This window comes from Centrocercus urophasianus, unplaced genomic scaffold (genome assembly GCF_019232065.1).
Source record: "Centrocercus urophasianus isolate 14NV4802_14NV808 unplaced genomic scaffold, USGS_Curo_1.0 seq_12, whole genome shotgun sequence".
NCBI classification, from domain to species: domain Eukaryota; kingdom Metazoa; phylum Chordata; class Aves; order Galliformes; family Phasianidae; genus Centrocercus; species Centrocercus urophasianus.
The window spans coordinates 6,239,654-6,251,787 of NW_024884364.1; the positions used below are offsets into that span (position 1 = coordinate 6,239,654).

At 44.0% G+C, this 12,134-nt stretch overlaps 1 protein-coding gene across 1 annotated transcript in view; it reads left to right on the forward strand.

Moving 5' to 3' along the window:
- LOC122155797 (limbic system associated membrane protein) overlaps positions 1–12,134 on the forward strand; it is a 341,409-nt gene that overhangs the window by 31,117 nt on the left and 298,158 nt on the right. The gene's annotated exons all lie outside the window — the stretch shown is intronic.

Genomic DNA, 12,134 nt, shown 5'->3' on the forward strand with positions numbered 1-12,134 from the left:
GGGAGGTGGTGGAGTCACCGTGCTGGAGGTGTTCAAAAGCCCATAGATATGGCACTGAGATGCACAGTTAGTGGGGATGAACTGGGGTTGACCAGATAATCCTAGTGGTCTTCTCCGACCTTCATGATTCTGTGATTCTGTAAAGGGAGATAATATTGCTCAAGCTGAGAAAACCAGGAGTGGAGTTGAGTAGAAGGCTGGCAGGATTGACTGAAACAAGCTTTTAGGGTGAAAACTGTGTAAGTATTCCTCCCCCTGCCTTTGCTGTGCAGTGTCACCACGCTCTATTCCCTCCCATTCCTCCTGCTCAGAACCACTGTTTATGGATGCTGTCGCATGCTCACCACAACCACACCACTCTCAGAAGTGCTGCTTGGAGCGCTGCCCGCTGCAGTCAGTGCATGTTACCCTGCCCCTCCTCAGCAGCACACAGCACTTGAGGAGCTCGTCCTTATGGGGAGGCCCCATGCACGTGCTCACTTTGCAGAGGTAGGGGATGACAGCGCAGAGAGAAAGCTGCTTGGAGTGGTGGTTTTTCTTCATTTTTGCATACAGCTCTTTAATAGCTGTGTAATAAACCAGTATTGATGAAAGAGGACATTTACCATCAACTTATTTGGTTTTCTGCAATGAGCTAATGTTTAATTAATGTGCAATAACTTTTGCGACCGAATGTATCCCGTTAGATTTACTATAGGGGACAGTTTGAACATCAACTTAAGCGGCCAATGACTGCAAATGTATTTATTAAGGTTTAAACATGTGTAAATGAGTTCGTGTCTATTTGCAGAGCTGTTAAACTACAGTAAATATGTTCTTTGTCAATTGGTGGTTAATTAACATCCATTAGTTCTCCATTAAGAGCACAGTTTGGTGTCTGAATTTCCTTGCTTAGTACTAACTTTGAATTAGGGCTGCATTTTTACCTCCTTCTACAGAACAGTGTTTCCAAAATCCACTTTCTCCATAGGGCTGGAGCGCTGGGAGCAAGAAGACGTGCCAGTTTTTGGAATGTGCTTTGCAAGGCAGGAGGTTCACGAAGGGACAAGTGGAATCTTAGTGCTAGGCCTCGCTGCTCCTATTTATAAGCTGAGAAGCTTCCCTCTTCTCGCAGCTCAGCCTCCCGAAGGCACTGCAAGTTACGGAGCTGACTCACATGCTCAATGCCTTTCCACCTCTGAGCATTTTGGGATTTGCCAGTGCAAACACTGCTAACACCTGCATGGAGGGGGTACGCTGAGCAGATCGCAGAGGATCTGTTTACTCCAAAGGAAATATTTAAGGTGGGCATTTCCGAGCAAAGGCTGTGTGGGGCAAGTTCACAGAATTGTAGGGGTTGGAAGGGACCTCTGGAGATCATCGAGTCCAATCCCCCTGCCAAGGCAGGCTCCCTACAGCAGGCTGCGTAGTAGGCGTCCAGGCAGGTCTTGAACATCTCCAGAGAAGGAGACTCCATAGCCTCTCTGGGCAGCCTCTTCCAGTGCCTTGTCACCCTTACTGTGATGAATTTCCTTTGAATACTGGTGCAGAACTTTCTATGCTCAAGCTTACAGCCGTTTCCCTTTGTCCTGTCCCCACAGACAGCTGAAAAGAGGTTGGCCATGTCCCTTCGACAGAAGGGGTGTTAGGCACCCTGTCTCTCCGCTCGGTTGGCCGCTATGCCAGCAAACAACCACAAGGTGACACTGTCCCAGTACGTTATTTATGTTTTGACAGGGGAGCGTAGATTACATTTGGCATAAAAGAGTGTTCTGGGCATCCGGATCTGTTCCCTGCTTCTTAACTGGGAGTTAGGTATGATGCTGACATCATGCACTTGTTAGATCTAGAAATTAAAAGCATTTTCAAATTGCCAACTCTCCATGCAAGCACTGCCTTTTTACAGAATGAGTAGCTGTAAGAGAGTGACATTCACTACTGCTCACAAGGTTGTCTGAGAATTTCATCCAGCAACCGAGGAATGCCTGACCAGTCACATCACCATCCCAAGCCATCACAAACGTTTTGTCTTTCTCCTCCTTTCCTCTGCAGCTGTCAGAATTTGAGGTGATAGAGCATATTGCTTACAGCTGAGGATGGGAAGAGTCCTGTTGCTTTCTGCAGTTGTGCAAATATACAATGTACTAGCTGTGCAAGATACAGCAGTGAAGGGAAACATGGGCTGCTGAGGCCAATATTTTAGGAGCTGGGTTTTTACCCAAGGTATTCCAGTGTCTTTATGCTAGGGTTTGGTTTCTTCATTGTTTTACAAGAATGCTTCAGCTCTTTGCTGGAACTGATCTTGGATGGTAATGCTGAGTGAAGGTATGATGTGGTACAGGCATAATTTGCGTGTTGAGGTAATAACCAGTGATGTAGATTAGACATAAGTAAATGGTTAATATGATAAGAATAAGGTACTACAGCATGTGTCATGTTTTATCAGACATAGTATCAGAAGCAGCTGAGATAAAACACATTTGTAAGGTACATGGAAGTACAGGTAAAAGATATGCTCGGAAGGGTGGCCTTTGAACCTGTTTGCCCAGTTGTGATGTTAGGTTACCTGTGGCTATCTTGTTTAACCAGATCAAGTTTAAAGAGCTGACCGTGTTGTTTGTGTGGTCATGAATAACAGGCTGAACTCGATACTCTTCTTTTGCCTCATGCTCTGCGCCTGCAAGCGTCTACTTTGGTTTTAATAACATTAGCTAAATTGGTAGCACTGTTAACTACTTCCCCTTGATTTCTCCCTCATGAGCCTGCATGCCTGCCTGCATTTTGCTACTCTGAGATTATTAAAGGAACAGGCAGAGAAAAGAACAAAACTTTGATCAGTTCTAGCCATCAAAGCCTTCCTCAGCCTCCTAGTAATGGGGATCATTGAGAGAAATTGACCTAGTTTATTTCTAGGGGTGGGGGCAAGAGGAGCTTTGAACTGAATAGGAAATGCAGTAAATGGGCTTTCCTAGAGAAGCAGCAGATTCATAGGATCACAGAATCATAGAATGGTCTGGGTTGAAAAGGACCACAATGATCATCTGGTTTCAACCCCCCTGCTATGTGCAGGGTCGCCAACCACCAGACCAGGCTGCCCAGAGCCACATCCAGCCTGGCCTTGAATGCCTCCAGGGATGGGGCATCCACAGCCTCCTTGGGCAAGATTTTTCAGGCTCATCCTGGTTCCTTGCATCATTTCACAAAGAAGAAGCTTTTTGTGGTTCATGATTTGGTAGTGGGGAAGAGCCCTATGCTGCCACTGGTATTAAAACCGCATCCTGCCCATTGGTAATCAGCTGCATGCATGCCATTATGAGCTTCTGTGAAGTTAAATTAGCAGTTTTGGTTTGAGGCATGTCTGTAAGTAGCAATCGTAACTTGTCCTTTTTTTCCCCCACCAATTCTAGACAGGCAGGTCCTTGAAAGAACAAATCTGTAAACTGTGAGCAAGTGGACGTGGTAGCCATGTCAGTTGCAGGCACAATGCCAAGGCAGCAGCAGCAGAAACTTGCTCCTTCAGCTCCTTGGACACAGGCTCGATCTGAAAGAATTCATCCCAGCAGAGCAGTAATCAAAAAAGTAGCATCTATCGTAGGGTGCTTTGCTGACTTATAGGAGGAGAGCCAGGCTGAATTACAAAGCGTGAAACTGTCCACTGGGGCTGTTGGGTTTTGTCTTCCTCCCTAAATTGTCCAGTTCTCTGTGCTGCAGTCGGTGCTGCCCAGTCACAGCCTCAGCAGGGGTGGGGAGGATTTCTGGGGATGTTTTTCTGCAGAGCAGACAGGCAGTTGCAGCCTTAGGGGAGGATGGGGACACGCGGTGCCTGACCAATAGTTACGCGCTCAGTGGGAGACCTGAACTACAATTCCCATGAGGCATTCCATTCCCAGAGGCAGACTGCTGGGAGACTCAGAGCAAAATGCACTAAATTCAGAGTGCCAAAACGTTTTGGCTCATTGGAAAACGCTGAAATTTCCCAATTAGCCTCTATATTTCAGATTTTTTTAAAATATATATATATATATATCAACATTAATATTTCAGTCCTTAACTTGAATTTGGGATGAAAATCAGTGATGAAGCTGTTGGAATTTTCCATGAGGAAAACATTCTGATTTGTTGTTTCTTTTTCTTCTGAGCACAGCTTTAAAAAGAGGTAGCTGCACTTGTTTCTGTGAAGTGCTTTGATATATGCGGATGAAAAGAGCTATAGAAGTGCTAATTATTGTCACACCGGTTTTAATTATTCTGTCAGGCTGAGGAGCAGCTGCCAGTTTTCAGCCAGCAGTGGGTTTTTCAAGATGTCCTGTCCACAGTTCTCATAGAAACAATCAGATACTTATTTTTAATTGTTTTAAAAAAGAAATCTCTCTGTGCTCAGCAGATGCTACATCTCTCTGATGGAAGTTCAAATCCACCTGTGTGTGGGATGTTGGTATCAGGGCAGTAATTAAGGGAAGAGATGGAAAGCTCCATTTGCTAGCTAATAGGGAGCAATCCCTGGGGGAGGGGAGGAGGAGGAAGTGGTTGCCAGCCAGGGTGAGATGCTCTGAAATTTGCTGTGCACAACATTTTAAAACGGAAACCACAACGTCCAACATTTGGGAGAGGAGTGTTTTTTACCTCTTTCCTATTTGTCGCTGCAGTTATTTATTTACATTACGTTTTGTTCTGTCTCTGGGAAGACCTAAACGAAGCACTGCATCTTCAGCCAGCTCAGAGAAGCTCAGCAGAGCCGCACAGCTCAGCCAGTTTCAGGATAAACTTTGTTTACCCGGCAGTATTGCCAGCTCTCAGGGGAGCTGGAGTTGGAAGGCCTCTGCTCTTGCCTTGCTTTTCAGCCGTTCCGCCTGGCTGTGCTGCCTCATCTGTGTCAGTGGAATCCTAAGGCTGTGCTGGCTGTGTGTGTTTGTCCCTGCAAAATGATCCGACAGAAATCTGGGGGATTTACCTATGGCACTCCAGCAAAGACAGCCTGCCTGGTATAAAGAAGCCTACTGCGTGTGCTAAGGGAGAGATTAGGATCGGGGAACTGATAGGCACAGGGCTCTTTAGGGTGTTGTGTTCTCACAGCAGGAGTATCAGTGCTGTGAGCTAATGGAAGGAAAGGAACTGTATGGACCAGAAGTGACCTGAGGATGCACCCAGACATATCAGGAAATAGGCTACAAGTATTCAAGGGGCCATCTCCAATGGAAATGCAAGGTGTCACATAGAAAGGACATCGGTGGCCATGAGCGGATAGCTAAGCTCTGGAAAAGACGCCTTCCAGTGCAGGCTCTTCTGTCTGTGAGATTTATAGAAATAAGATGAAGTTTTTCATGATCTTTCGAAATTGCATTATGTTTTCAGAAGAAGAAACATTTGCAGAAGGCACAAGTGGCAGTGACAGGTCACTCCCTCACTGTCATGTGGTTCTGTGCATCCCTGTGTCAACAAACTGGTGTCTAGGGCATGCAGCAACTTTTCAGTGCTGTCAGTTGGCAATTGGTCTCCATTAAAGGATAACAATGATATTTTTTTGGAGAAGAGACTTTCTCTTCTGTTCTGGTAAATGATGTGTCAGGCTGTTAAATCACAGAGGTGGTTTTATTCTGTCCCGTTTGCTCTGTTTGCTTTCTTTCTTTGTATTTCCGGTGTCTAGTTCCTCAAGGCCAGCATGGTGTGCTATATGTAAATCTAAGAAGCTTAAAAATCCAAGTCCTTCCGCACGTGTGTTCTCCTTTTTAGGGGAGAAGGTCTGCTATATAAAACCCTGTGACATGATAAGCAGTAACGTGGCATTGATTTCGATCAATATGAAGCAGAAGGATTTGCCCCATTGCGGCGGCTCCTACTCAGTTGTCGCCTAAGGATTAGGAGGATTTTAAAGAGATAATGCACAGCTATTCTTCCTGTGCTGGAGAGAGCTTGGTGCCGCTTCATGTGACTCAGCTGTAAAGCAGAGGAGACAGACACACAAGGAAAATGTGTCACCAGGACCTCGAGAACCTCTTTCAGACTCTGTGACACTGGCCCGGTGACGCCCATGTAACTGTTCTGCCTGAGCAAGGAAAAGGGCAGAGGGAAGAACACTATTTCTTCAGAGAGTTGCACAGAGAAACAGCACAAGGGAGTGAAGATTGTACGTGGGGGCCAAGTCTGTACTCTGAAGGACAGTGGGTAATTTCAAGTTTTATCGTATAGTAGAGGCAGGAAATGAGGGTGGGTTTTTGTTGTTGTTTTTTTTTAAATTAATGTTGAAATGTAATGTGGAGCTATCTAAAAGCAACTTGCATGTTTGGGGAAATCCTACCAGATGTTTTCACTTAGAAAAGTCCAGCTGAATTCACACAGGTACTGGGGCAAGTAGTGCTTTCTTTCCTCCTCTGTGGTCGGCAGACATTAGCCAAAGCCAGGCAATGTCAGGATAAGCTTCAGTTTGTCCAAATTGCCTTGCAGCAGCTGAATTTCTGCCAGCCTTCCAGCAGGCTTCCACCTCCCTGTGTCCAGGATCAGGCCCACACTGTAGTTTTTGTTCCAGAGCAAAGGTTCTGTGGCCCTGTAAGCTTCTTGCCAGGAGTGTTTATTGAGGAGTGAAGAGATAGGAAGTATGTTGCAGCAGTGTCAGCATTATGTTAACTTCAGCTGGGTTGGCCAGCAGAGCTCAACCTTTCTATCTTTCTCAAGGGAGCTTTGAGGTGAAGCTGTCTTTGGGGCATGTATTAACAGCCTAATGAAAACAAGGCAAGCTGACTCCAACATCTGGTAAGCACAATGGTAGGAAGTAGCTTAAGATTTAACTCATGTTGTACAGCGCAGAAACATACTGCTGTATTTGTGATAAGCTGGTAAAACATATTAGTTAGTTAAATGTGTATTCTTTGCATTTCCTAAATCCCGCTATGGACACTGCAAGAGTAATTTTCTCAAAAGATCATCTGTACCCAGTTAAAATCCTAAAAGCAGTTCTTTTTCCTTTCTTTTGAAGAAGGTAAATCTTACTCTGAGATTCCTCTGTTTCCTTTTGAGGAAGGCCAGTGAGGAAATAAAAATAATATTTTATATATATATATATATTTATTTCTCATTGCCTATATTCCAAATCTTGTCAAAAAATCAGAAAGCATTAATCATTTCTCTAGCCAGTCTAAGACAAAGGGAAAGAATCTATTTTTGTAGGCTCTCTGAATAATGCTTCATGTTTTGTTTTGCTTTCTGAAACACTTTCTGGTCTTAAACTTTATTACCCTTTACCTTAACTTTCCAAAGTCTTCTATTCTGACTTACTATTAATGTGACTTAATTGCTGTGGTTGCCATATGAGTCGTCAAAACAGCTTTGCATCTTTCTGGGGGATGCTAGAATTTGACATTCTCTTTTGTGCTGGCAAAATCGTCAGGGGAGATGAGAGCTATAACCTGCTGGGGAAAGTTATCCTTAACTGCTGGATTCAGGGAATCAGACAAAGTTGAGCAGCTTGCACATTGTTTTGGGGCTTGCCATTAGAGCTTCATTAGCTCCATAATCATATTCCAATTACAAAATATGTCTCTCTGTATACTCAATTCCATCCATCTCCCATACAGCTATCCAAACACGTGGCAGCTTTATGGAAAGATATTACGGGAGCCAGAAACATGCAACCTCGGTTTCACTTTGTGAAAGCTCTTGAATCAACTGTCAGGAGCTAAGGGTCATCTGCGCAGTAGACATCCTCAGTCTTTCTGTTACATGTAGTAAACTAAAAGCAAAAAAAAAGCCTTGTTTCCCAGTCATCAAAGCATTGACTCTTTCCTGGCCATCATGCTCAAACAGTGAATTTTAAGATTGGCTCTTCGGGTTAAGGAGATCTTTCAAGAGCTTCAGAATCATTCTGGATGCTATAAGGAAAAACTTGCTGTCTGAGTGAAACACTTTTTTTCTGTCCTTTCTGTCTTCTGATTTATTTGGTTTCCTTATTGTAAACACTATTCTCTATTAAAAAAAAAAAAAAAAAAAAGAGAGAGAGACTGTAATACGATGGAAAGCACAATGACAGCAGAGCAGCAAGATCTCAGGCTGCATGGAGTGAGGATTCACTGAAACACAACAGCCATGGGCACACAAATAAGGGAACCTTCCTGAACAGGACTCTTCTCCAGTGGAGATACCATTATCTCTTCTTGCTTATCACTGTGATATGTCACCAGGCCTAGGATCTTCTGGAGCTCTTCTTTCAGCAATGACAGACTACTCCTCTGGATGAGATAGGTGGCCCATTGTGCCACTGTCTGTGCTTTGGCCACCCCTGCTTCAGGAAGGTGGATCAGGTCTTTCACCCACCGCTGAATTGGCAAGGTCATCTTAACTAACACTGTTTGGGTTAGTGGCTCTACTGCCTATAATGTGTATGTGCCTGAAATAACTGTTTTCAGTCATACTATCTCTTCTGCTCCACAACAGACCCGACATGAGAACCCAACTGGGGTTTGAATGGTTGGGCTGCCATAGGCCCAAGCTGAACCTGACCTGAGTTACATGGACATAAAGTTCAGCTGGAAGGGTAGAATTGCATACACCTAGTGCTTGTGCCTGTTTAAACTAGTTTAACAGCTAGTTAGGGTGGAAGGCCTCGTGTTCCATTCCCCCCTGTCCCATATTCGGTCTTTCTTTGTGAGTGGGTATAAAGGCCTCAGCACATGTGCTAAGTGGGGTATAAAGGAACATCAGTATTCCAGTATACCCAAAAATTCTTGCAGCTGCCTTGGCACAGTAGGGACTGGGAATGCCTGAACCTTGTCTGTTTATTACACTGGGTAGTACTTTGGTCTTTCCCAACAAAACTACAGCCAGGAATTTCACAGATAGGCCTGGTCCTTGCACCTTCCGTGGATTTATAGCCACCGTTTCTCTTGCAGATAGGTAGAGAATTAATCTGCTGCCTTTTCTAATGCTTCCAGCGAGTCAGACATCAGCATGAGATCATCAGTATAGTGGTAGAGTTTGATGTTATCGGGTTTATTCCAATCCACTAGGTCATGCACCACTAGGTTATGACAGTACCCTTGTAGCAGGACCTGAAAGGTCCACTGCCTGCTTCTCCACTTACATGCAAACTGATCTTATTATTCGTCATGGATGGGAATACTGAAGAATGCATTTGCCAAGCCTAGGACACAGTGGTAGGTTTCTATCTTCCTTACTTAATTTGTCTGTAAGGGAGGCAATACTGGGCACAGCTGCATGATCAGGCAGCATGGCCTTATTCACTTCTCTTTAATCCACTGTCATTCCCCACATTCCATCTTTCGTACTGGCCACATGGAGGAATTATACAGGCTATGTACAAGTCTTATAATTTCTTATTTTTCAAATTCCTGCACCATTCTTGAGATTTCCTCTTGCACCCCTGGGCTTCTATACTGTTTAGTGTTATTCTGACGCAGCTCTGGCAGGCAAATCGGTTCATGTTTCATATGGTCTCCTAATATTGCCTGCACTGCCCGGATAATAATACATCTCTCAGTCTGAATTCTCCCACAGTTGTCTGGAGAGTCAGACCCCATAGTATATCTATGCCCAGTATATACTCTGGGACTGGAGCAATAGACATCTTATACTCTTGGAGCCACCCAACCCCCACCTTCAACCTTGTGTGGGTTACAGGGACGGTCTGTCCCCCAAACCCCCAATCATCACCCTAATCTCCATGGAATTTAGTTGGCTCACCATAAACAATTGATGTTTCTGCACCCATGTCTACTAATGCCATCACTTGTTGTATGTTCTTCCAAGACTGAAAAATAGTTAATTCAATATAGGGCCCCCAGTCCATCTGGGAGTCAGAATCCCCCATCACATAAGTAACTGCTCAATTGCCAATTCTTTTTCCTCAAGTGGCTCAGGCATAGTGGCCCCGGTCACTTGGGAAGGCTTTTTCCTCTTGTTGGGAACTAGAAATCTAGAAACTAGATCCAAGACTAGTCCAAGTTCCATGTTCTTGTTGGCACTTGTTCAGTAATTCCTGTCCCTGCTTTTTTGGTTTTTTTTTTTGGAAATTTTTTATTTTCCTCCAGCTGCTTCGTTAAACATCTAGTTTTGGGATACCTGCATGGGCCCCAGTCAAGATGTCCACAGGGTGGGTCTCCTAGTTTTAGTTACAGAGAGGACCTCTGCCCCTTCTAATGTTCCAATATTGTGCCTGGTCTGTAGGCACTTGTTTGAACAATATGCATTAATAGTTAATGGTAGCAACCCATGCTACAATGGATTTTGCTCCTACTCTTTCTTCTTTGTTCGGAAAATTTGTTCTAGTTTATTCGAAAGTTCTGCCATCTTGGAAGGGGATTTAATAATTGTACCACTGTCCATTATGGGTCCCCATTCTTAAATGATTTGAGCAGCATTCTGCAAGGGGGATCCGAGGGATCCCAGGGTTTCCCCCAGGAGTTCCTCCTTTGGAGTATTAGAGGTCCCAATGACCAGCCAATGCATTATCCTTGTAAGATAATCCATCCTAAGTATATATGCTGCTGTCACTCCTGCCTGGTTAGTGTAACATGATGGAAAGCACAATACTGACAGCTTAACAGCAAGATCCCAGGCAGCAGCAAGTGAGGATTCACTCAAATGCAACAGCAGTTAGCATAGGAACAAGAGAAAGAAGCTGCTTATCTTCAGAAGGTCTTATATATGCAGGGATCTCCAGGGAAATATCCTTACCTCCACTGCCAACCTTTAGCTGAGGTCTGGGAAGGGGTGGATCCTGGCTTTGTCTCTTCAGTCACTCAGGTGCACTGCATGCCCCTGAGCTCCCATGAGTTGGCCCTGCCTTCCTACCAGGTGCTCAATCACTGGTTCAAGCCTTAACTTAGCATTTCCACTACAAAGACCATAGAGCTTAAAACTTGGTGGTGTTTTTTTGTTTTTTTCTTCTTCTTCAGTTATCTCAGTAGGTTGGAATGTCATACATGCTGGTTTTACCTCACAGAGCATGATAATGTCATAGTCCCCTTTCCACAACAAAGCATACCCTGCTCCTCCCTCCTCTTTCCTTATGTACTTACAGTGCCTGGGGCCTCAACCACGACTCTGTTGTGCTGGGTACGTTAGAGTGGGGAGCGTTTTCTCTCTAGAGAAACTTAAATCTTGTGAGCAACTCTCTGTGCCATTAAGAGCAAGCAACCTTTTCAGTCCAAAGATTTAAGCCCTGACATGTTACCTATCAACCTTATATGTAAAATAAAACTTTAGCTTTTTGGATCTTTCTTATTGCCAAACGTTGAAGGATGTAACCACATTATATATCAAGTATTGATTTCTTCCAGTTTCCTTTGGATACTTTTGAGTGCTCATGGTCTTTCTGTGCTTCGATCAACAGTGCTTCATTTGTACAGTGGCATTGAGGGGGCTCTGCGGTGTGGATGCTTTATCAGAGTCCATCTTGGAAGGACATAAAGGCAGCAGGGGCTATTTTGAGGCTTTTCTGTTACCTCTGTAAACATCTGCATGACTGCTGTCTGCTGATAAAAATATGATTTTCATTTGCAGCAATATATATATGAATATAAAATAGTGATTTAACAAAGCTTAATTGTAAATAAGACAGCAACTCTATAAGATGTAAGATGGCAAGGACAGGGTTAGACATACTTATCCAGGAAGACCCTTCTGTTGAGTCACAAGGTTCAGAGTGGGCCACTTTGCTTCTGAACTCCTTGAACCAAATCAAGGAGTATATAGATGGTTGATAACACTCCTAAGTCCCAGACTTTGTCATTATTTTATGTCTAAAGGATTATATGTTCACAGTTAATCTAAGACACCATCTTAGCAAAACTTAAAAAGTTCTGCAAGCTATTAGTCACTTATTGAGGACCTGTCACAGCAAGGATTCTCTTGATGTCAAGGCATAAGGAATCTCTTCTGTAGAGGCATTCCTACTCAAGGGGAGATTGTGTTGTATGTCCCACTGTTGTATAGGAGAGCTCAATGTGCTCCTGGGCTGCTCACTGTTTAAGAGGTAAGATGATTGACTCATAGTCATATTTGCAAACTGAATGCAGATCTTAGTTTCTTCTAAATTTGGCTTGAGTGAGACATTGGCCTGCACCGTGGTCAGGTGAGTGCATTGCTCAAGTTAGCCCTTAATTATTGTGTTGTTACTTGTCTTCCCCAAATCCCCATTGAGTGGA